General features: G+C 34.1%; 1 pseudogene; it reads right to left on the reverse strand.

Annotated features, from left to right (window-relative positions):
• Window positions 1–571: 571 nt before the first annotated feature.
• LOC130965805 (uncharacterized) lies at window positions 572–7,935 on the reverse strand (annotated as a pseudogene).
• Between the last annotated feature and the right edge of the window lie 13,697 nt (window positions 7,936–21,632).

The raw sequence follows: 21,632 nt of genomic DNA on the forward strand, positions 1-21,632 counted from the left end.
CATCGTCACTGCATCTGTGGTGCACGGATTTGTGATCACACTTTTCACAACTCTGGTATAACTAACCAGAAAGTGCACTGGGTCGTCCAAGTAATAAAACCTTACGCGAGTAAGGGTCAATCCCACGAAGATTGCTGGCTTGAAGCAAGCTATGGTCATCTTGTAAATCTTAGTCAGGTGGATTCAATTGGTTATGACAAGGTAGTGAACTCGTAGTTTTTACCTCGACTCGTTAAGCTAACTCAAAATCGTAATTCATTGAATCGTAAGACGAAACGTAAATATGACTCATAAATTATAAAAATTTAGAAAAATTTAATAGCAAAAAATAATTTTATAGAGAATAAAATAAATCTCAAATAAACTAAATTATCCATAGAATTATAACTAATATATATACCATAACAAGTTAAAAGTCACAATTCAACACAAATTCACAAATCAAAACACAAATTCATAACTCACAAGTTCACACGACACTAAAATAAATTCAAGTAGCAAATAAACCAACCAAACTATTAGAATGAACAACTAATTAACTAAAATATAAACAAGTTATTTAATAATTATTCTATTCTTCATCAGTCATAAAATCTTCACGAGTTTCACAAACTTCTGCATTACCATCTTCATCATTATCAGGAGCAAGAGGAAGAAGTCCTTGGAGAAGTTCTTCAAACTCATCATCATCAAGATAAGGAATTGCCAAAAGATCCTTAGAGGCACCAACAACTCTATTACCACTTGCTCCATCATTTAAATCAGGATATGAAATTAGAGCATCTAAATCTTCTTCTTCTCCATCTTCGTCAGCAACAATCCACTCTTCATTAGAGTCCAACTCATCAAGACTATAGTCATAATCAAGACTTCTTCTAGCTTGTTTTTTCTTTGCTAATCTTGAGTTTGTCATCACAAACACAACATCATTCATGGTTTTAGCTTTCAAACGGTTTCTCCTTTTCTTGTGAATCTTTCAAAAATAGATAAAAAATATTAGACATTAGTCAAACAACAAGATAGAATTGAAGAATTAACAACCAAATTTATAAAAGTAAAATGCAACTTATATTTAATTACTAACCATCTCAAAAGCGCTCCAATTACGTTCACATCCAGATGAACTACATGTCAAATTCAAGACATGAATTGCAAATTGTTGGAGCTCTGGATGCTGATCTCCATAAGAATACCACCATTGAGCTGGAGTTTTAGTATAAATTGCATTTTGAGCTACTTTACTACCAAAAAATTCTTTTTGAGTCTTAAAATCTTCAAGTTGAACATCCATCTTGGTGATTAAATTTGGATTTCCTGTCATCCTTTTCATACAAGCATAAAACTGCTTCTTAAGCTCATAAGCAATTTTAAAACCAGAGCTATAATGAATTTGAGGATTCAAATAATAGCCTGCAGCATGCAATGGCCTATGAAGTTGGTTGCCCCATCTTGCATCAATAATATCCCAAATAGGTATATAACTAAAACATAAAAAAATTAATAAATTAGTTATAAAATAAGCAATATTTTCAGAATTCAAAATTTTCAACTCTCTCTGACTTTTACTTTTCTACCTCTGCTGTTATTACATTTTACAATTACACTTTACACGTATCATTCAACATTATGTACAACTCTTATGCATTAATTAAAAAATAAAATAATTAGACACTTTACCTTGTCTCAACTCCTTGAAATGCATCTTGTATTTTCTCTTTTGTACTTGTCATTTCTTTATAAATAAATCCCATTGTCGGCTTTTCTTCTGAATCCACCATACGAAGCACATGAAGAAAAGGGTAGGTAGCCCTCAAACAAATTACGACTTCCTTCCAAAACACCTTATCTAACACCACACTTGCAATTATCTTTCCATCTTTTGTCTTTGCAAATTTACTAGAAGTTCATTGATCAGAAAGAAACATTCTTATTAAGGAACCTTTGTTGTCATTGAGACATCCCAAAGTAAGGTAAGAATTTGCAAAACGGGTCATACCCGGCCTCACCAAATCTTTCCCCTTAGTATGGATGTGTAGTAGTGCAATAAGAGCAGTTCTAGCATATATGTAAGTAGTAATCTTTCTACCTTTATAAATTGTGTCCTTGTGAAGTGTTACTTTTTTTTCCAAGTCTTCTAACATTAAATCAATGCAATGTGTTGCACAAGGCGTCCAAAACAACTTTTTCCTCTTTTTCATTAGCATTTCTCCTGCAGCGTTGTAGTTAGCCGCATTGTCGGTGACAACTTGGATGACATTTTCTTCACCAACCTCTTCAACCACACCATCTATCATTTTAAAGATTTTATCAGCTATCTTAGTAATGTGAGAGGCATCAATGGATTTCAAAAAAATAGTCCCTTTAGGACTATTAACCAAAAAATTTAGGATGGTCCGTCTTCTCTTATCTGTCCAACCATCAGTCATTATTATGCAACCAACCTGCTTTCAATATTCTCTATGTTCCTCTAGTGATTGTTGAACAAGCTCCACGTGTTTCTTCAAAAGAGGCACCCTTAATTCATGGTAGGATGGTGGCTTGAATCCTTGTCCATATCTTATAGCTTTCTCAAACATTCTACTGTATTCCTCGCTCCTTGAAACATTAAAGGGGATGCCATTGTTGTAGAAAAAAGCACTAATCTCTAAACATACTTCCTCTCTCAAATTCTTCTTAAATATATTGTTGATTGTTGTTTGAGTACTAATGCGTATTTTCTTGAATATGTTGCCATCTAGTTCTTTTCCCTTTCTTTTTTCACCGGTAATGTCAACTTCTTTAGTAGCTTCTCCTAGGCTTGCCCCACCCATGTTTGTTTTCTTCATCAAATTCACTTGTAACCCACTCACAACATCCCACATTTGCTTCTTAACTTCATCACTAACAGTTATAGCCCCAACATCTTTTTGAGTTCCTGCTAGGTGGTGTTTCAATCTATAAACTCCTCCTGAAAAAATTTTATTACAGTATTTACATTGTATCTTCTTTCCATCTTCTCCAACAGATATCCCGTGCTCCCACCCTACATCAGTTCTACTTCCAAGAGCATTCTTAGCAACTTTTCTTTTACAAGCGATTCTGGCTGTATTTTCTGACTGAGAAGCAGGAATGTTAGTCAGATTTTCACTTGCATTAGCTTGAGTCGATGCCATTCCTGTTCAGAAAAAAATGAAAACAGTAAATATTCAATGAATCAATTCAATATCATAGCAAAAATTCAACAATTTAACAAAAATTACAGAATTGTGTTCAATTTCAAGTACAACCATTAAAGTTCAACAATGATATCATCCATAATAATGATATTGAGTAATCACTTCACATTCATAATAATGATATTGAGTAATCACTTCACATTCAAAATCATTCCTACTATTTTCTAAATTTAACTTCAGAAAAATCCGGACTAGTTCTTTTAAGGCAATTTAAAATGGATGAAATATACATTGTTTCATGTGGTATATTGCATATTCATGCCATTGAGGAACATTAGAGAACAAGACAGAATTATACTGTTAGAGTGGTGTTTTAATACCTGGAGTCTTCAGTGTTTACTTTTTAGAAAGCTTGGTTAATATTAGTTAATAATCTATGGTGATGGAATTTTTTGTTTTCCACTGAAGGCAAGTTTCCTTCTGTTTCTTGAGCTTTTTCTTTTCTTTAAGTGAATAAGGAGCATTTATTTTATTTTAACTATCTTAAATTGAAATTCACGTGAATATGCACTAATAACTTATAACTTATAACTTATAAGGTTTGCTTCTTTTATATATCATATTTGTTATATCTATCTTTTAGAAAAGCTTATACAGTTTGCTAAAGGAAATTACTGGTTTCAGATAAAGGGATAATATATTAGTGTACATGCTGCCAATTGCATCTTCTTTTTCTATGAACAGAGAAGTCTTTGTTGTACTAGCCAATTGCAGCTTATAAGGTTTGCTAAAGAAGATTAATGGTTTCTAGAAATTATTGTCTAGTTTCCTCGAAGAACCTGGCTTTGAATTAACATGATGTCTTATTATTAGTCCTGTTTTCATTGATCAAAATCAAAGCTAAAGTCAAAAGCTTCTTGTCAAATAATTTGAATTGTTCAACAGTGCAACTTCAACATATATAGCATCTTCATATACAGTGCTTCACCTTCATCATTTAACAAGTAATATGTGAATTATTGGTAATTAACAATAACATAAAGGTTTTACTGTACTAGCTAAGTCTCACTTCACATGAAGCCATGTTACTTGTTTAGGGACACTTCTAGTTTCTGAATCTAAGGATTAATTTAATTTAATTTTTAAAAAGGGGATTCTAGTTCTAGGTTATTGAATTGGAAGTAAAGGACACTGTATTTAGTGGATCTAAAAAATTCTGATCTCATGGATTTTAGTTGAATCTTTCATATATGGCTCTGTTAGGATTAGGATACCTTAATTCAGAATTGGATAGTTACTAACATATATATAAGCTAAGAGGCTGTGAAGAATAATATGGTTCTCTTGTTAACTAAATTGTTTTCATAGAAACTGAAAGAAGTTTATCTTTAAAAATTTCGCCATCACCAATTTAGTCCAAAACAACACTTCATCAATACTGTGACATAAAATTAACCAATTCATAATTCACAACTGTCATGCCTTACAAAAAATTCAAGTAAAGAATGAAAGGTCTTTTGTACGGTGATATGAAATACATGTTTCCAATAAACATGAATAGATAAGTTAACCTCAATTTGAAAACCTACAATAATTCGTATAAAATTATAATCTAAATTGAATAATATAATTAATCTGCAATATAATCAATAAACCAATAAAAATAAATAATAGCAATTCAACCTGCAATATAATCCATAATAAATAAGTACAACAACAAATTGAATTGACATTGAAGAGGATAAAAATTAAAAAAGTTTTAACATACCTGAACTACCAGTGAAGGGGAGGAGAAGAGCAACAGCAATCCAGATTCCAGAAATAGAGAGGGAGAGCCAGAGAACCAGAGAAAAAGAGGCAAAGCCAGAGAGTCTCGTAAATTGATGCTCACACAGTCCAGCCACCACCAGTCTAATTCTACAACAACGACAACAAACCTTATGGCGAGGCTGTGACACACCAAATTGGAGATTTTGGTCGTGCAAAATTCAAACTTCAGAGGAATAGAGAGATAGAGTCAGAGAGAGTCAGAGATTGAAAGACATGAGAAAGGTGAAATTTTGAAATTTTGGCCATGGAGATAAACTGTAAAGTGAGGAAGGCAAAGAGATTAGAGAATTTACTGCCAGTCTGCTAGGGCTCCTCCATCTTCCATGATCTTCTATTCAGATTGGGCCATTGGGCTGGATTGGGCTGCAATCAGGATCAAGAAAAGAGCCTCTTCAATCTTGAACGCAACATCGGGGCAGAAACGCGATTCCAGCGGCTCTGCATTTTTGCACGGCGATTCCACACGAAGAAGTTTGGTCCTGGACGAGAAGCAAAACCGAGACTGAGGGAGGATGCAGAAACGTGAAATCGTGTGTTTCTACGAGTTGAAATGCAATTTTGACTACCTTGGTTATGAGTTTTGATAATTGAAAGATAAATAAAACATAAATTAAAATAAAGACACTTATGTAATTTATTTATGGGAATTTTAGATAAGCGTTTGGAGATGCTTTGTTGCTTCTGAACCTCTGCTTTCCTATTATCTTCATCCAATCATGCGTGCTCCCTTCCATGGCAAGCTGTATATTGGTGGATCACCGTTGTCAATGGCTACCATCCGTCCTCTCAATTAAAATGGTCCAGGTATGGTTTTTGTACGGCTAATCAACTGTCAGATCTCTCGTCTCGGATGAAAAATACCAGGCACAGCTACCGCACGGCTAATCATCTCTCGGTTCTCACTTGTGTCGGAATAGGATCTCTATCCTTTTGCGCACTATCACTGCACCCAACATTTGTGAATTTGAAGCTCGTCACAGTCATCCATTCCCAGATCCTACTCGGAATACCACAGACAAGGTTTAGACTTTCCGAATCTCAGGAATGCTGCCAATTGATTCTAGCCTATACTACGAAGGTTCTAACTTCACAGACTCGGTCCGTGGATCAGAGACCCAAGAGACTATACTCCTTCTGTCATCTAATGACTACGTTGAACATCATGTAGACCGCTTGTGGTTGTCAGGCACGTGGATTTAGGCTAAGCAAGTAACCAAGATAGTGGGTGATTGTCACGGGTCACCCCTTCATTCGGACTTAACTGAATTAAGTACGAGAGTATATCTTGGAGAAGAAGTAGGTGTGAATTGAAAGAAAAACAATAGTACTTGCATTAATTCATGAAGAATAGCAGAGCTCCGCACCTTAATCTATGAGGTGTAGAAACTCCACCATTGGAAAATACATAAGAGAGAAAGGTCTAGGCATGGCCGAATGGCCAGCCTCTCTCAGAGTGATCAAAAGATCAAAAGATGATCCAAAGATATCCCAGTCTAAAGATAAAGATACAATAGAAAAAAGTGCTATTTATACTAAACTAGTAACTTAGATTTACAGAAAATAAGTAACTAAGTGCAGATAGTGTAGAAATCCACTTCCGGGGCCCACTTAGTGTGTTCTTGGGCTGAGCATTGAGCTTTACACGTGCATAGGCCTTTTCTAGAGTTAAACGCCAGCTTGGATGCCAGTTTGGGTGTTTAACTCCAGTTCTGGAGCCAGTTCTGGCGTTTTATGCCAGAAAAGGGTCTCTGGTGGGCGTATGGACACTAGTTTGGACCATCAAATCTCAGGAAAAGTATGAACTATTATACATTTATGGAAAGCCCAAGATGTCTACTTTCCAACGTAATTAAGAGCGTGCCAATTGGGCTTCTGTAGCTCCAGAAAATCCACTTTGAGTGTAGGAGGGTCAGAATCCAACAACATCTGCAGTCCTTTCTCAGCCTCTGAATCAGACTTTTGCTCAGGTCCCTCAATTTCCGCCAGAAAATACCTGAAATTACAGAAAAATACACAAACTCATAGTAAAGTCTAGAAATGTGATTTTTGCATAAAAACTAATAAAAATATAATAAAAAGTAACTAAAACATACTAAAAACTACCTGAAAACAATGCCAAAAAGCGTATAAATTACCCGCTCATCAATCTGCTGGGGGCATAACAAAAGGAGGCACCCAGTTTGGGTTTGGGACCATGGTGAATTGCTGGTCTGCTGGACCCGCCTGTGACGTCACAGGGGTCGACAGGGTAGCTGGGGGTAGAGGGCGATGACTGGGAAGCCCTGGTGGATTTGGTGGAAGTCTACCCTCTACCATGATCATGTGACCCACTTGACCTAACTCTGCTACCTATCGTCATGTCTGTACAGCGAATATATTAATAACATATTAATAACATAACAAACACTAATAAATAATAACATAAGAAAAAACTCAATAAATAACAAATAATTCTAGAAGTATTTTAGTTTAGTAAATTAACCAAAAAAAAGAAATTACATAGTGTTTTAGTTTCAAAATAATTAAATTAGAATGAATAAGTGTTTTGGTTAGTTTAGCAAAGGGTTAAGTATTTTTTCATCTCTAAAGTCTGGAGTGAAAATCAAATTCGTCTTTAACATTTTTTATTATTAAAATCATCCTCAACGTTACAAAACGTTATAAAATCGTCATTTTTTATTTTTTACCAAATTACCTTTAACAATTAATAAAAATAATATTAAAAAATAAAAACAAAACCCCACCCAACACCACCCCGGTGTCTCTTCACTGTCTTCCCTCCCTATCTCCTTCTTTCTACCATTCTCTTCGAAACCATCTCCTCCCCAACCCCCAATTCTTCTTATCTCCCTTTTCGTCACCCTACCATCTTCTCCCTTTCCGCAAGTGCGATCACCGTGGGGGCAACAGAGCTGGAGACAGAGTTTGCGAGGCTCCAACATGACTCCATGTCGGATATGAGAGCCACCGAGGAGACGATGGCTGAGACTGCTGAGCTCAGGAAGCTACTACTAGAGATAGAATCCAAGGTGGAATTGCTGGAGCGAGAAGTTGAATTCCTGAAGAAGGACAAATCTGAGAGTGAAGAGAAAATTAGGGATTTGGAGAAGAAAATTGGGGCTCTGGAGAAAAAAAGATGTTGATGAGAGGAACAAGTGGACTAAGGTTGAGGAGGAGTTGAGGGAGAAGATTCAAGAGAAGGAAAATGAGGGTTTGAAATTAGGGCAGAAAACTAAAGAAGTGGAGAGATTTGCAAATTTGAAGAGCTCGGATATAGAGGAAGGGGTTAAGGAGAAACTGAACTTGCATGAGGCACTGAAGAAGTCTGAAGAGAGAGAAATGAGCTTGGAATTGTTTGTTGCTCGGTTGAAAAAAGAAACAGGGGTGGCTGAGAATGTGATCAGAGGACTGAACCAGAAGGTTGATACTATGAATGGTGGAGTGAATAGAAATAGGGTTATTGGTAGGGATGGGAAAAGGGTGAAGGGTTTGAATGTTCAGTGGCCTGTGGTGGCAGCTGGTTCTACTGTTGTTGCAGCTGCTGCTGTGATCTGGTTCTACTTTTGGTTGATCCATGAAAATAACGACGATGACGATTTCTTATATGGCTTAATGTTTATCAAGCTTGTGAATTTTGATTTCTTGTTGAAAAGTAGGAATACTTATTGGTTGTTAGCACTTTCTTCTGAGAAATTAAAATAGAATTTTATGTGTTGAGTTTGTTCACTGTTTGACCTTGATGATAAATTTAATTTGATAACCCTATTACTGATTCACTGCTCAAAAATTGTCTTGTTGCTAAATTTTGTGCTTTGGTTTTTTCTTTTTCTGCTGTAAATCATTCTGATGAAGATGAGGGTGAAGGTGAGGGTGAGGTGTTTTTTTTGTTTTTGTTTAAGGACAAAATTGTCCGAAAAATATTATTTATGGACAAAAGGACGATTTTATAATGTTTTGTAACGTTGAGGATGATTTTAATAACAAAAAAGGTCGGAGATGAATTTGATTTTCAGTCCAGACGTTAAGGACGAAAAAGTACTTAATCCTTTAGCAAACTAACAAGTGCCTATAGAGCAATAAAACACTAATTGCAAAGGAGAAAAGTTTTTTTCATTAGACCTAAAATGAATATATACATATATAATATAACTGTATGTGTCGAAAGCTAGCACATGTACAACAGTTTATATTATTTCTCTTGTAATGCCATAAACATTTAGCATAATACCAACTTAACAAAATTAAAAACATAAACTAAGATCAAAATAATTATTCAAATTAACAATTGCACAAAAATACAGCAACCTAATAATTAATGATAACATATATGAGAAAAGATATAGATAACAAAATAATTCAACAAATAATCCACAACACTTAAAATTAGAATTTTAAGGAGGAACGTATTCATATCATAATTAACACAAATATCTATCAACCCTAAAATAATTCTAAGGCTTTCAAAAATATTTTAATTTTTTTTCAATTTTACTGAAAATCTTATAAAAATTTTGACAGAGTCTCCCATAAAATTTGGATTTCTCCACCCATTAAGGGTTCTATCCAAACCAAATATCCATAAACCCTTCTCAACTTATTAATTCTTTCAATCATTATTAATACAGTCAAGCATTTTCTAAATAATTTCAACAGCAGGACTCAACAAACAGCTCAATAATTCAATATTTTTTAGAAATTTTAGAGCCTAATCTAACATATCCTAACCACCTAAATTCACTAAAATAGAAAATTAAACTAACTAAACTCTACTAACTAATTAATTAACTTGAAGTAACAGAATTTGATATAAAAAAAAAACTTGAATGAAGAACAAGAAAAAAACGGAGAAGAAGGGTAGAGGTACAGTTGTAAATCCCGAATAATTAATAAATAATTAATTAATAAATTAATTATTATTCAAAGAAATTAGAAAATTAAATTTTATAGTTTAGAAAAGTAGAATTAATTAAAATACAAATTTTAACACAAATTTTAAAGATTTTACCCCAAAAACGTGTTAACAGACCGAACTAATTGGACTGAGCCCAAATCGGACCCAAAACCCATCATATATAAAGCTAACTCAGCCATTCCTCCCCCAAAACACAATGAATCATGCTGAAATTTGGGGAAAGGGTGCAATCAAGAACCCTAACCCCTTCTCAATCTTTAATCTTCCATATCTCTCAATCTGGATATCTGATTAATGAGCTGTCAGCGATCACGCATTCGTCTCGGAATCATCTTCAATTCTAACCTAACAATGTGGTAAGGATCTTTAATCTTTGTGTCCAGTTATTTTTTCCCCTCTTTTACACGTTTTTATTTTGGAATAGAGGAATTTTGATGATTTTGATGATTTAGGTGAACTCTAGTAGCAGAAAATCACTAGGTTTAGTCCAATTGATCCATGGGTAATGGTAAAAAAATCCTAACCCTTGTGAATGTTTGATTTTTTTATGAGGATTAGGAATTTAAATTGTAGACATATATGAAATTTTGTGGTGTTAGATTGAATTCATGTGAAATTAAAGTTAAAGTGGTGAATTGGAACCAAGTTTTGGTGGATGTAAGCTGGTTGAGTTTATTTGAAGACCTTGAGGCTTGCGGAGAAGAGAATTTGTAGCGTTTGTGGCTTAGGGAGAAATCGTCCAAGGTATGATTTCAGTTTCTCATAGTTAATATTTAATGTCATATGAAAACTTAAGCTAGAAGACTATAAGATAAGAATGAATTGAATGATTTGTGTACATGGTATATGGGTTGTGTACGAGGGGTATGTGAGTTGTATGTGTTGGATTTATGATTTTTGATAAGGATATAAGTTTGTATATGAATTGTTGATGATTAGTGATCATACATGAAAATTATGAATGAATTTGTATGTTGACATGGCGACATATATGAATTGTATATGATGATGATTTTAGGATTATGAAGTGATGATAATTGTTGATGTTGGTGAGGATTGGTGATAATTATGAATGTGGAATGTGAATTGATTTGAGAATTTGGGTGTGAAATGATTGTGGAAGGATGGTGTAAAACCCGGTTAATTAACGGCTAATTAACCCATAAATGAGAATTTATTCTAGAAAGCCCAAAATGTGATTTTTATGGCTAAATGTGATAGAGGAGACTGAGACGAGAATTTCGGTACCTATTTTATGGAATTCGGACCAAGATTGGACCGAACGGGCCAAACCGGGCCAACCGGACGCAAAGTGGGCCCTTGGCCCAACATAACTAGACCAAAACCCTAGTTTTCAGCACTCTCTCTCCTCACAACACTCAAAAAACACGCTGAAAAGTAGAGGGATGGGGGAAGAACACTCTCTCAACCTTCTATCTCTCACTTGATCTTCAAACCACCATAACTTTTGATCTAGAGCTCCGATTGCCGCTCCGTTTGCGGCCACGCGTTCACCGCGGAGAGCTCTACAAAACCCATATAATTAATCTTGAGGTAAGTCACGTTTTGCTCTTCGAAATTCCAGCCTTGTTTTCGAGTTTTATGAGCAAAAATATTGAGATTTTGGGCTCTTTGATGTTATAGGACCCAACTCTCTTGAAGAAGAAGGTTTATCTTGTCTCCTTGGACCTTGGGTGTGGTAATATTCTCAACCCTAGTGTAATTTATTGTTCTATGATGTTTGGGTATTGAGATGTTGTGTATGGGTATGATGGTTGTGGCTTAGGTTGTGTGTGTGTGGATATTGAAGCTTGATTGGTGATTTTGAAAAGCTTGGAAAGGGTTTGGTGGTGAAAAATCTGTTCTTGGAGGTGTTGAGGCCTTGAGAGCTTGTGGATAAGTGATTTGGAAGTGCTCCGGTTGAGCTTGGGAAAATCGGCTAAGGTATGGTTTCGGTTTCCCGTATCTAATATGTAATGTGGTAGGAAATACTTAGGCTAGAGGCCCTAGGATAGGCATTGAATGGTTGATGTTGTTGAATGATTGAGATATATGATGTGGTCATATATGAAATGATGATTATTGATGCCTTGATGGTATGATGTATGAGAAACATGCATGTTGTGATATATGCTTGATGATTGGTTATGGTTGAATTGTGGGTTGAACCATGTTGATGGTGAGTATGATGTTGATTGTGTACAATAATGATTTATTGGAATTGGTGTTGTTGAGAATTGGCATGAGAAATAGTATATGATATGTCAATATGTTTGAGTTTGAGCCACTTGGGTGAAGTGGGTTAAAATGATGAGATAGTGATTTTGTAAATTGTGGTAAAGTATCAATGTGTGAGTTGAAGAGGCTTGATGTTGAATTGGATATATTTTGATTGATTTCAAAGAAAAGGGATGAAATTGGCATGTTTTGATTGATTTTGAAAGGAGTTGGAAATGGCTTGTTTTGAAAATGGCACTTTGTGGTTTTGTATAAAAAATATGGTTTTTGGGCATACTTTGATGGGACATAACTTGGACTACGGATCTCCGTTTTGTGTCAAATCTGTTTAGAAATGAAATTGGATCCGGGATGTCCATGCCGTTCGAAGAACGGGTGAAAAACGATTTAAAATGAGGAAGTTATGTCCGTCGGAAGATTGGGGTTTAAATCTGTGAATTCTGCAGCTTTTAACTTAGAAAATTTTTAGCAGGATGACCCCTTGCGCGTGGGCGCACCTGGCGCGTACGCGCCGATCTTCCAGAAAGCGCCATCTACGCGTGCGCGTGGTGTGCACAGGCGCGCCGATCGTGCTGCACCCAATGCCCAGCCATTTTCCAGAGAGTTATGCTAGGACTGTGCCAGTATTGTGCCTGGGGCACGAGAACACCCACGCGTACGCGTGGTTGACGCGTGCGCGTCGATTGGCAAATTTTTAATCCACGCGTTAGCGTGCATGACGCTTGCGCGTCGATGAGTTTTTGAGGCCATCCACGCGTGCGCGTACGCATGGCCCTGTTTTCATCCCAAGGTTGATTTTTGAGTTTTAAAAGCCAAATCTCATACTTCTAAGCCTCCGATCTCACCACTTATATCTTAAATCATTATGATATGTCTAGCTATGAGGAGAAGGGCTAGTGAATGTGATAACTTGCGAGTAAAGCAAGGGAAAAATGAATGATCAATGAGGATCAAAGATGATTATGTGAGATGCGGAGGATGGTGGTGAAAGTGCTTGTTATGCCATGGGCCGAAAGGCTGTAATTGTTAATGAAACGACTGGTTATGGATTTAACCGTGAGCCGGGTGGCTGGTTATGGATTTAACCGTGAGCCGGAATGGCTGTGTATGATATGAATATTGGCTGGTTCTGGACTGAACCGTGAGCTGGATGGCTGATATGGATGTTGATCCATGGATGAAAATTCATGCATGTTTATGCTGAATTATTGATAATTGTGATTTGCACTTCCACTATCTGAGATACGAGTTTCCCTGGGTAGTAGCAGTGGCTAGCCACCACGTGCTCCAGGTTGAGACTTGATACTCTGTTGACCCTATGTCGTAAGTGTGGCCGGGCACTGTGAAAGACCCAGATGAGCTCGCCCCCGTGAATATTCACCAGTGAGGGTGATGGATATAGATCATGATTATGATCAAGTTTATAACGAGTATAACTCGAGTTGGGGATGCGTGACAGAGGGACAGTCCAATGGTTAGCGACCAGGACTTGTCGGGTTGGCTCTATAACCGACAAGATGATATCATCAGCCACTAGGGACAGGCATTCATCATATGCATACTATATGAATTGTTTGAGATTGCCTATTTGACTGCATATTACTTGCTAATTGTCTAACTGCCTTAATTGCTCCTATTTGTATATTTCTTGTTTGATATATTTGTGTTTGCTACATTATACTCCTGCTGGTGGATGGGAGGTTTGAAGGAATTGGAAAGGGAAGTATTAGTTAGACTGAAGAATCTTTAGTCAGATGCCCTTATATGGTTTAGCTTGTTTATAAGCTTTGAATTATCTGGAGGAAGTTCTAGGATTGCCTTCGGCTCTCCTCTATTATTATGTATTATATATGTGGAAGCTGTTACCATGCTGGGGACCTCTGGTTCTCACCCATGCGGATTTTGTGGTTTTCAGATGCAGGACGTGAGGTGTCCCGCTGAGGCATGCTGGAGACTTCTAGTTTTGCGAAGATCCTTTGTTCTCGGGGCTATGTTTTGGTTTATATGTTTTGCTTAGATGCTTTTATCTCCATTAAATAATACAAACTGTGATGACTCCTCTTATGGGAGATTTTGGAGAATAGGTTTTATGTATTGGTGTCCCTTTGGGTTTCCTTTGGGGTTTTCCTTATTTTTATCATATGTATATATAGCTATTTCGGACCGGTTATCTTCGCAGCCGGATCTTGAGTCTTGATATCCCTGTTTTTGACACTCCTTTGTATATATATAATCTCGCGTTGGTTTATCCTTGTTCGTTACGTTATCGATCGGAGTGTTGCGCTTTAGAGTTGCGATTTTTGTTTTACCCCTTTTTCTACAAAGGCTCCTAGTTATAATCAATCATTCATACTACTATACGTACTAAATTTTTATTTTAGAGATCGTAATACCTTGCCATCTCTGAATTATGACTTAAGCATAAGACTCTGTATGGTAGGGTGTTACAGATGGAGAGGTAATTGGTAGTATTTTTTGTTGTAATTGAAGTGAATTGGATTATGGATTTTGGAAAACTAGTGTTTGAAAACTTTTGGTAAAAAGCAGATTTTTGACCAACTTCGGTGGGCTATAACTTGGCTTCTAGACCCCTAAGTTTTGTAAAACTAGTTTTGAATGAAAATTGGGTCTGTAAAATTTATAACGTTCAAAGAACAAGTTAAAAATAATTTTTTACAAAAAAGTTATGGGCGTTCAAGGTTAGGTGTTTAAAACTGATTTTCTGCAACTTAACAGCTTTTTGAAGGATTTTGAACCCATGCGTACACGACATGCCTTGCGACGCGAGCATTGGGCTCTGCCCATGAGTCTCGCGTACGCAAACATGTCATGTGTACGTGAGTTTGGAAATTTTCACACTCATGCGTTTTTGAGTTTTAAACCATTTCTATAACTTTCCAAACATCTATAACACTTGTTTAAGATCCGTTAGAGAGTTTTTAAGCTTTAGAACAAGCGTGAATAGGTTAAATGAGTATTTGCAGAGTGATGACTAAGTAATGAGATATCAGTAATGTTGAGTAAGAAGTAATTGATAAAGATAATGATAATAATAATGAAATGTGACCGAATTGAGAAATGATTAATGATGTTATTGACTATGAAGTAAGTGGAGTAAGGTGAAGGATGAACTTGAACATGAAATTGAATTTGATTGAGATATATGTGACAGAGTAATAGGCAGTGGCGTTGTCCACTTGCTCCACGTAAGAGTTGAGATACTGGGTAAAATGCAGTGGCGCTGTCCACTTGTTCCGGATAAGAGATGAGGAAGAAAAATGATGAGAACTAGTTTAATTATAAATTTTGAATGAATATGAAAGAATTAAGAATAAATTTTTTTTTGAATGAGATATATGGACAGTAGTAAGGGTTGTGATTCGTCCCACTTGCTCTGGGTTATTGATTGAGATGCTTGGATAGTAGCAGCAGTAATGGTTTATTCCACTTGCTCTGGGTTGAGTCGTAAACACCTGCCTGGGTAGTAGCAGCAGCAGTGGTTTATCTACTTGCTCTGATTAAGCTGGTAATAGCAAAGGGTTGTGACTCAGTCCCACTTGCTCCGCGATGTGGTGTTTCTGTCCAAGGTTAGCTACCAGGACATGTCGGGTTTGGCTATATAACTAATAGATGATATCATTAGCCATAGGACAGACATACATCAAATACATTTGTATGTTTTGTTTGAGTGTACATTACTTTGGTTTGCCTGATTGATTGGCCATGCATATTTGCTAATTGTCCTACTTGCTGTAAATGCATCCTATCTGTGTTTTATTTTCTTATCTTATTTGTTTTTGTAACTGAGAGATCCCTCATGCTGGCGGATATGATATTGAGGGTAGTTCCATCGGTGTTTGAGTGTCGGAGGAGACAAAAAGTGAAGAGTAGAGTTGAAATTAGACTTAGAACTTGAATACATTAGATAACTTGATTTACATCCTAGGCATAAAGCTCTATGTGCTAGTGTGTTACAACAGCGGCAGCAGAAGCAGAAGCAACAGGGGCATTGCAGCAGCGGCAGCAAGGGAGTTTGCAGCAGTAGCAGCAGCGTTCATGATAGCAGCATTGACGTTTGTAGCAGCTATAGCAGAGGAGGTTGATGGAGAGCAGAGATGAGAAGGTTAGAAAGAGAGTGGGAAGGTGAGTGGTTAGAGAAAGAGAGGAAGGTTTTCGTTCTTCATCTAATAGATTTGAATATGTTGGAAAATAATTCTCTTCTTAATTGAGTTATTTTAACTTCTTGGAAAAGTTGATTAATTGTATTAAACTTGAAAACTTATTCTCACAGCTCTTAAATTTTGAACCTAGACTTGATAAGTGACATCGAATCAACTAGGAGAGATTCTTATAAATTGTGTGGCGTATAAATCAGTAAATGTGCTTAAGCTCTTTTCCTGAATAATTGACTAGTGGATTAGCGATTAATTAGGTTAAAAAGAAATCGATTTACCAAGGATTTAGTGTTTGATTATTTATCATTTGGCATGAATGTATCTTTGCATGATCAAAGTGGAAGGTGAAAAGTATTGATTCGGAAGTCTCAACACCTCTAAAACCTTAACTCTTTTAATTTTGTAAATGAATAGTGCGAAACAAAATGGAATTGTCCATATATTTTGTTATTTACAGTGGTGCATGTCTCATTACTGTCACATGAGCAAAAAAAACGATGTAATTTTAGATAGTGAAGTATTTATTATCTTTTGAGTTTTCATATACCCTTTGTCAACTGTTCTTTATTTATCACAATCATATCAAAACAAGTAAAGTTTCGCTCTAAAAGTTGTTATCTATATGACTAGCTTTCATAAATAGACACATTGGAGATAATTAATAGTACATATAAATATCATCGTTAAGTTTTAGTTGATAAATTAATAGAAAGATATCATGTATCCATCGTTAGTTATCCTAAAAGATTAAATTAATATTTTTTTTAGGAATTAATTAGTCTGAAGTCAAAATCTTCAGAGACATAATTGTCACTTTATCTTTTTTTAATTAAAAAAAAAGTAGTTTCGATTACAATCTCAATCAAGAACAATAAAAAATAGCCAAAATTGAAAGGATTGAGACATTGGAAATTTGGCATCATAGAAAAAGAAACAATTAACATCAATCTAATGATTCTTCCTATCCTATTGGGTACCTTTCATATATTATCCCCACACAAAAAAATTCTTCCCCGTTTTTATTTTCTTTGTTCTGGCAATCACTCCCCTTTTTGTGACTAATGTATAATTAATCAGTGTATTAAACACAAGTATTAAACTTAAATAAATAATCTGAGATTGTCTAGAAAATAAGTTTGAAGCCAAAGAGAGATTTTTCAATGAAATCAAGTCACCAATGGATAAGGGTATCTCACTCTCGAACTCATTGGAAGAAAGATTCAAAGTTTCAAGGCTATCAAGCATGGCAATGGAAGGTGAAATGCTACCCTTGAACTGGTTACCGGACAAATCGATATGGGTAAGATTGGAATGGACGTGTCTTGGAAAAAAACCAGTGAGATTAGCATTGGAAAATGTTAAAGTTTTAAGGAGTGAACTATCAACCTGTTTTTTGTCTATTTTTTAAAATGATAATGCGATCTCTCAAAATAAAAATATTTTACTTTGGTCTCTATTTCTTATTACCGTGACACAATGCAGTTTCAGTGAGTATTTTTTCATTAAGTCCTGACGGAAAACAATAACATATTAGGTTACATGCTGAGTTGTCACGTCATACTTGCTAAGTTGGTAGTGCCAACGTGGACAATAAAAAATAGACAGGAATTTAATTATCTCTAAATTTAAATTAATTAGAAATTTATTCGTTTTTATTTTTTAAACATATCTTTTTCAATTTTTTTATTTATTTAATTAATATTATTTTTTAATAAATTATTAAATATAAAGTATAATAAATACAAACTAATTAATAAATTATTCAAATTTAAAAATAAAATTTATCATGAAACTAAATAAATAATTTTCAAATATAATTTTTAAATATATAAAAATTAAACATTAAAATATAATTATCCATTAATAATAATAATCCTATGATATATTATTAGTATTATCATTTAGATCATTTTTGTAATAAAGTAGAAACTAATGAACACATTATTTGATAATATACTAAATTTTTTTGAATAATAACAAACTTAATTTTTTATCTCTTTAAACTAAATTAATAATTTCATTTGATATCCTTACACTAAAATATGCTATTAGCAGGCTACTAATACTAAATGAAATAAAATATAATATATATTATGGAAATAATTTATAAACTTAACAAACTTAAAACATCAATAATATTATTAATCAAATAATAATACATATTGTCATTAACTTACAGATCGGTGAAGATTTATCAATATAAAAATGATATAGATTAATTAAAATTTTACGTATATTAAAATTCAATAACTTATATAGTATAACTAATAATTAATTTTACATATATTTTATTCAAAATCATTATATATGACTAAATATACAAGCAATTGAATTTTAATATACGCAAAATTTTAATTAATTTATATTATTCTTTTATTGATAAATCTTCATTGATCTATAACCTTATGACAATATATATTATTAATAGATTAATAATTATTAATAAATTAATAATGTTATTGATGCTTTGAATTTGTTGAGTTTATAAACGCGCGCGTGTATATTATATATATATATATATATATATATATATATATATATATATATATATATGTTTTATTTTATTTAGTATAATAGCATGTTGATAGTGTATTTTAGTGCAAAAATATCAAATGAAATTACTAATATAGTTTAAAGCTATGAAACACGGACACTTCGATGAGTTGTTGTGTCCGCGTGTCAGACACATTTCGGACACGACACTCACCGATACTTGTCCGACACGCGTGTCTGCTGTGTCCAAACATGTCTTAATAAAAAATAAAAAATTCTTCGCCGAACACGCCTAGACACACCTAAATACCATCACGTGTCAACGTGTCCAGTCTTATTCTTAACGTATATTCTTAAAATAAATTTAGATATAGTATATATTATTATTTATTAAAACAAAAAAATATTTTAAATACTTGATATAGTTAATATAAGACATTAAAAATAATTAAAAATTTTAATTTATATTTTAATATCAATATAATATCAAAATATCATTACGATTTATCTAAAAAATACTTTATGTTTTATATGTATGCGTATCCCCGTGTCATGTAAGATTTTAAAATTCGCGTGTCGACGTGTCATGTGTCCGTGTCAGTGCATTATAGGTTTAAAGAAATAAAAAAATTAAATTTTTTATTACTCAAAAATTTTTTTTATTATATATCAAATAATGTGTTTATTAGTTTCTATTTTATTGTGAAAATTATCTAGATCATAATAATAATAATAATATATCATAGATATATTATTATTAATGTATTAACTGTATTTTAATATTTATTATTTATATATTTAAAAATTATATTTGAGAATTATTTATTTAGTTTCATAATAAATGATATTTTTACATTCGAATAATTTATTAATTAGTTTGTACTTATTATACTATATATTGAATAATACGAATATAAAAATAATTTGAAAAAAATATATCGTTTAAAGAATAAATACAAATAAACCCTAATCAATTTGAATTTAGAGATAATTAGGTCCCTGTTCATTTTTTATTGTTCACCTTAGCACATAAGGACCACCTTAGCAAGCATAACGTGACAACTCAGCCATGTAACCTGACACGTCATTATTTTCTGTAAGGACTTAACGAAAAAACACATATAGAAACCGCGTTGTATCACGAAAATAAGGAACAGAGATCGAAGTAGAACGTTTTGATTTTAATATTTGAAGGATCACATTGTCATTCTAAGAAATGAATAGGAACCAAATTGGTAGTTCACTCAAGTTTTGAGCTTGTTCTTGTGGGCAAGAATGATATAGGACCTGAGGCCTTGATTTGGACATTCGAGAGATTGAGATCGGCGAGGTTTGAGAGGTGAGAGAGGGAGATGCCAGAGATTTTGTGGGGGTAGTTAAAGAGGTGAAGGGTTTAGAGTGTTAGCGAGAGGGATTTGAGTGTTGTAGATGAGAGTATCTTTTTCCCATATTTCTCGCATATAGTAAGAACGCTGTGTCAATCTCCCGTGCATTGCGAGAAGGCTACGTCATCATCTATGAAGTATAGACACTTTGCTTAATTATTCTGTTTGTGTATCGGACACCACACTCATCCGACACACGTGTTTGTCGTGTCCAACCGTGTCCTAATAAAAAATAAAAAATTCTTCTTTTGACACACTTAGACACATCTAAATGCCATCACGTATTAGCGTGTCCAATCTTATTGTTAACATGTATTCTTGAAATGAGTTTAAAAATAATATATATTATTATTTATTAAAACAAAATATTTTAAATACTTTATATAATTAAAAAAACATTAAAACAGTTAAAAATTTATTTTATATTTTAATATCAATAAAAAAAATTAAAATATCATTGTAATTTATCTAAAAAATACTTTATATTTTATATATATACAGTATTTCCGTGTCTTATAAAATTTTAAAATTCATATATCCGCGTATCTAGTATCCGTGTCAGTATCCATGCATCATAAGTTACCACACAACCGTTCTCTCCCTCCTTTCTCTCCCCTATTCACCTACACATCACTAGAAAAAAGACCATATAAAAAATAACTTGTGAACTTTTGATCCATACTAGGAATCATAAACTACTTTGGATTCACTATGTTTAAGGTAAATAGATGATCTTGTAAACCCCGCTAAAATCGGTAAATAATTAGTTAATAATTTGAATTTTAATTAGAAAAATTAAAAATACAAAACTAATATCAAAATAGGATAGAGCTATACGAAACGAGAATTTTGATACCAATTTCAAAGAATTTGACCTAATATTGGACTGGACGAGCCGAACCGGACCCAAAATGGGCCCAAGACCCAACCGAACCCAACCCATTAAAGAGGCACAACTTCTTATTTCTCTTCTTCTTCATTATTCACGCTGGGAAATATTTCATAGAGGAAGAACACAAGCAAAAAACCTAACCCTCACTTTAATTTCAAATCCATATAACTTTTGATCCGGAGCTCCGATTGACGAACCGTTTACGACTACGCGTTCACCGCGACGAGCTCTACGAAAGCCATGGAACAATTTGGTAGGTAACTCACTATTTCCTTCTCATCCAACTTCCCCTAATTTCGAAAATTCATGAACAATTGTGTTGAAAATTGTTCAATTTTGATGTCTTAGGATCGATTTAGCTTCCGGAGCTTATTGGGCTTGAGTTAGTATGCGTATGGGCACGGTAATAACAACCTAAACCCTAGTCAATTTTGATTTTATTATGAAGAAGCTGAACTTGGAGTATATATGTGAATTAGGTGTGAATTAAGCTTATATACATATATTGGAATTGAAAAGTGAGCATTTGGAGGCTTGGTGGTGATTAAAGCT

Source organism: Arachis stenosperma, chromosome 3 (genome assembly GCF_014773155.1).
Source record: "Arachis stenosperma cultivar V10309 chromosome 3, arast.V10309.gnm1.PFL2, whole genome shotgun sequence".
NCBI classification, from domain to species: Eukaryota; Viridiplantae; Streptophyta; class Magnoliopsida; order Fabales; family Fabaceae; genus Arachis; species Arachis stenosperma.